Below are 5,000 nucleotides of genomic sequence, written 5' to 3' on the forward strand. Positions count from 1 at the left end.
CACCGGCCGGGGCTGACCCGCCCTCCGGGACCGGCGGGCGAGCGGGAAACGGAACCCCGCCGCCCGAGACTGGCGGACGCGCTAGAGGAGAAGGCGACCTCGAGGCGGACGCCGCCCCAACACCGGAGACCCTTTCCCGAGGCGGCACACGCTCCGCAGCGGGCGGGAACGTCGGAAGGAAACCCCACGCACGCGGACCCCGGCGGCCCGAAGGGCGGAGGGGAGGCCGGCGGACGCCCCCGGCCCTTAACTTTCTAGCCCCTCGCCTCGCTTCCCCGAACGGACGGTTTCCCTCGTTTGACACCCCGCCGCCTTGCTGCTCGCGGCCGGCACTCGCCGGGTCCCGAACAGGGGTCGGCGCCGGCGCCTCGCTCACGACTCACTGGGTAACTCCTGCGGCTCGCGGGGCCGCTCGGCCGTCACACTGCCGGGCTCGGTCGGGCGAGCTCTCGGCCGCTCTCGGAGCGAGCCGGAGAGCGCCTCACCTCGCGTACGACGGGAAGCGAACCGGAGAGGAGACCGCCCGTGCCTGAACACCGGACGCCGCAGCGGCTTCCCCGGGACGGGGAACGCAGAAGCGCCGGCCCGCCGGGGGCCCTCACCGACGCGACCCGAATGGCCTCATCGATCGACGGAAAGAAGGGGGGGAGCAGGGAGGGGACGGGAGGGGTAAGGGTGCGGTGAGGTAGAGGAGGAGGGACGGTGGGGGAAGGCACGAGCCCTTCCACCCGGGCGCGGCGGAAAGACCGCACGCGCACGTGCGTGTGGGTGTGCGTGGGCAACGTCCGCCGAGAGGTGCTCGCCCTTGCCTGAACACCGGCCCGCCCCACGCCGCCCCGAACGACACGGGGAGCGGGATTGAGCCGGCCCGCCGGGAAGCCTCTCCGACGCGCCCGAGGAGCGCCACGGTGGATCGGGTCGGGGCTCCCGCGTGCGAGTGAGAGCGGTGCGAAAGGGAGAACGCGGCGCCGCCGCCGCGACAAGCGAGCTCCGGGTCCCCCTTCTTCCCTCGTGACGGCGGGACCCGCCGGGGACGCCCCCGGCCCTTCTGCGTCCGACTGCCGGCCGCCCGGCACGCCGGCCCGCGCCCTTTTCTTCCCTCTGCCTGTCTCTGTCTGCCTTCCTTCCTCCCTCCTCGGGGCTCTTCCCATGGCAGCGCGGCGCGGGGAGACGCCTGCCCACGCTCACTCTCTCTCGCCTTTCGCCCCGATTTTGGCGGGTTCCCCGCTCGCGGAACGAGCGAACGCCAGAGTCCGGGGCCGAACTGCGACACGGGCAGCGAACATCCGACCGACGGAGGCCACCGGACCGAGCGAAACAAGCGGCGCACCAGAAAGCTGCAACCGAAAAACTCCACAGCCCGGCGGTCAACCGCGCTCGCCTGCGCCCGCTCGTTGCCGCCTCTGGAGACGAGCACGCGCTCGCTCCTGCAGACGAAAAAGGAAGGCGTAAGAAAAAACTGCTTCGGAAAAGAACGGCGCCGACTACCGGCAGCGGCGCCGAGGGTAAGCGGCGCTCTACGTCGACGTAACGGTAGGTAAGAAACAACAGCGACCCCCTAGCAAGCTCCGGAGCTTTAGCGCCCCCCATCTCACAGGGCGGCAAAGCCTAGCCGAAAGCGGGTAGACCTGGCAGCTACACGCAAGCCGCACGGGCAGCGACCCCTAGCCGCCGCCGCCGAGCACCACGGCCCGCTCGGAGCCGGGTAGACCGTGCCGACCTAGTCGAGCCGCATAGGCAGCGACCCCTAGCCGCCGCCGCCGAGCACCACGGCCCGCTCGGAGCCGGGTAGACCGTGCCGACCTAGTCGAGCCGCATAGGCAGCGACCCCTAGCCGCCGCCGCCGAGCACCACGGCCCGCTCGGAGCCGGGTAGACCGTGCCGACCTAGTCGAGCCGCATAGGCAGCGACCCCTAGCCGCCGCCGCCGAGCACCACGGCCCGCTCGGAGCCGGGTAGACCGTGCCGACCTAGTCGAGCCGCATAGGCAGCGACCCCTAGCCGCCGCCGCCGAGCACCACGGCCCGCTCGGAGCCGGGTAGACCGTGCCGACCTAGCCGAGCCGCATAGGCAGCGACCCCTAGCCGCCGCCGCCGAGCACCATTGCCCGCTCGGAGCCGGGTAGACCGTGCCGACCTAATCGAGCCGCATGGGCAGCGACGCCTAGCCGCCGCCGCCGAGCACCACGGCCCGCTCGGAGCCGGGTAGACCGTGCCGACCTAGTCGAGCCGCATAGGCAGCGACCCCTAGCCGCCGCCGCCGAGCACCACGGCCCGCTCGGAGCCGGGTAGACCGTGCCGACCTAGTCGAGCCGCATAGGCAGCGACCCCTAGCCGCCGCCGCCGAGCACCACGGCCCGCTCGGAGCCGGGTAGACCGTGCCGACCTAGCCGAGCCGCATAGGCAGCGACCCCTAGCCGCCGCCGCCGAGCACCATTGCCCGCTCGGAGCCGGGTAGACCGTGCCGACCTAATCGAGCCGCATGGGCAGCGACGCCTAGCCGCCGCCGCCGAGCACCACGGCCCGCTCGGAGCCGGGTAGACCGTGCCGACCTAGTCGAGCCGCATAGGCAGCGACCCCTAGCCGCCGCCGCCGAGCACCACGGCCCGCTCGGAGCCGGGTAGACCGTGCCGACCTAGTCGAGCCGCATAGGCAGCGACCCCTAGCCGCCGCCGCCGAGCACCACGGCCCGCTCGGAGCCGGGTAGACCGTGCCGACCTAGCCGAGCCGCATAGGCAGCGACCCCTAGCCTCCGCCGCCGAGCACCACGGCCCGCTCGGAGCCGGGTAGACCGTGCCGACCTAGCCGAGCCGCATGGGCAGCGACGCCTAGCCGCCGCCGCCGAGCACCACGGCCCGCTCGGAGCCGGGTAGACCCTGCCGACCTAGCCGAGCCGCATGGGCAGCGACCCCTAGCCGCCGCCGCCGAGCACCACGGCCCGCTCGGAGCCGGGTAGACCGTGCCGACCTAGTCGAGCCGCATGGGCAGCGACGCCTAGCCGCCGCCGCCGAGCACCACGGCCCGCTCGGAGCCGGGTAGACCGTGGCGACCTAGCCGAGCCGCATGGGCAGCGACGCCTAGCCGCCGACGCTGTGCCCCCCCCCCCCCCCCTTACTCCCCCCCCCCCTTCCCCCCCCCCACTTACTCCCCCCCCCCCCCCTTCCCCCCTCTTCCCGTTCCCCCCCCCCCCCCCCCCCCCCCCTCTTCCCCCCCCCCCCCGGAGACGCTCGGAGCCGTGTACACAGTGCAGGCGCAGCGGAGCAGCCACAAGAGCGGCACTTGGCCACTTCCGCGGAACGTCCGAGCCGTGCTGAGTCCGCCTGGAGAGGCTGGACCGTGCCGCCGCGGCTCAGATCGCCCGACTCCGCCGAGGAGCGTCCGAGCCGAGCGGAACCCGCCGGGAGCGGTTGGACCGTGCCGGCGCACCCGAGCCTCCGCGGCTGAGACCCCCCGGACGCCGCCGCGGAACGTCCGAGCCGAGCCGAGCCCGCCGAGAGCGGTTGGACCGTGCCGGCGCACTCGAGCCGCCGCGGCTCAGATCGCCCGACTCCGCCCAGGAGCGTCCGAGCCGAGCGGAACCCGCCGGGAGCGGTTGGACCGTGCCGGCGCACTCGAGCCGCCGCGGCTCAGATCGCCGGACGCCGCCGAGGAACGTCCGAGCCGAGCGGAGCCCGCCGGGAGAGGCTGGACCGTGCCGGCGCACCCGAGCCTCCGCGGCTGAGACCCCCCGGACGCCGCCGCGGAACGTCCGAGCCGAGCCGAGCCCGCCGAGAGCGGTTGGACCGTGCCGGCGCACTCGAGCCGCCGCGGCTCAGATCGCCGGACGCCGACGAGGAAAGTCCGTGCCGAGCGGAGCCCGCAGGGAGGGGCTGTGCAGTGCCGGCGCACTCGAGCCGCCGCGGCTGAGACCCCCCGGACACCACCGAGGAACGTCCGAACCGAACGGAGCCCGCCGGGAGAGGCTGGACCGTGCCGGCGCACACGAGCCTCCGCGCTGGCCAGCGGTCGCTGCACGTCCGGCTCGAGTTGGTCGGCACGGTCTACCCGGCTCCGAGCGGACCGAAGCTCATGCGGCGGCGGCCAGGGGTCGCTGAGCGGCGGCCGGCTCACGTCGGCACGGTCTACCCTGCTCCGCCGCGGACGCTAGAGGTCGCTGATGGACGGGCTGGCAGACGTGCAGCGACACCTAGCGACCGCCGCCGAGCCCTCGCGCACCCACGGAGCAGGGTAGACCGTGCCGACCTAGTCGAGCCGCATAGGCAGCGACCTCTAGCAGCCGCCGCCGAGCGCCACGGCCCGCTCGGAGCCGGGTAGACCGTGCCGACCTAGTCGAGCCGCATAGGCAGCGACCTCTAGCAGCCGCCGCCGAGCACCACGGCCCGCTCGGAGCCGGGTAGACCGTGCCGACCTAGTCGAGCCGCATAGGCAGCGACCTCTAGCATCCGCCGCCGAGCGCCACGGCCCGCTCGGAGCCGGGTAGACCGTGCCGACCTAGTCGAGCCGCATAGGCAGCGACCTCTAGCAGCCGCCGAGCACCACGGCCCGCTCGGAGCCGGGTAGACCGTGCCGACCTAGTCGAGCCGCATGGGCAGCGACCTCTAGCATCCGCCGCCGAGCGCCACGGCCCGCTCGGAGCCGGGTAGACCGTGCCGGAGCACCGGAGGCGCCACGGAGACGCCACTCGGCCGCAGCCGCGGAACGACCAGGGTGCACGTATGAGCCGGCCGCTGTTCGCCGGGTCGGGGCGCACCCGGGCTTCTCGGTTCGGCCTTGCTTGAAGCTGGCCGTCCCGCCACCGCCAACGCGGTTTTGCCCTTTTGTCTGCGTGTTTGTTTGTTCGTCCGTTCGTTCGTACTTTGGTCCGTTCGATTGTTTGTCTGTGCCCCCACGCGCCCTCTCGGTTTTATTATTTTCCGTTTGTTTGTTTGTTTGTTTGTTTGTTTTTCTCGTGGGTTCTTCTTTGCTTTCCCCTTTTTTAGATTTTGAAAAAGCCGCCCCGCCC

Source organism: Coturnix japonica, unplaced genomic scaffold, assembly GCF_054131305.1.
Source record: "Coturnix japonica strain WE unplaced genomic scaffold, WE-NBRP24 Scf092, whole genome shotgun sequence".
Classification (NCBI taxonomy): Eukaryota; Metazoa; Chordata; class Aves; order Galliformes; family Phasianidae; genus Coturnix; species Coturnix japonica.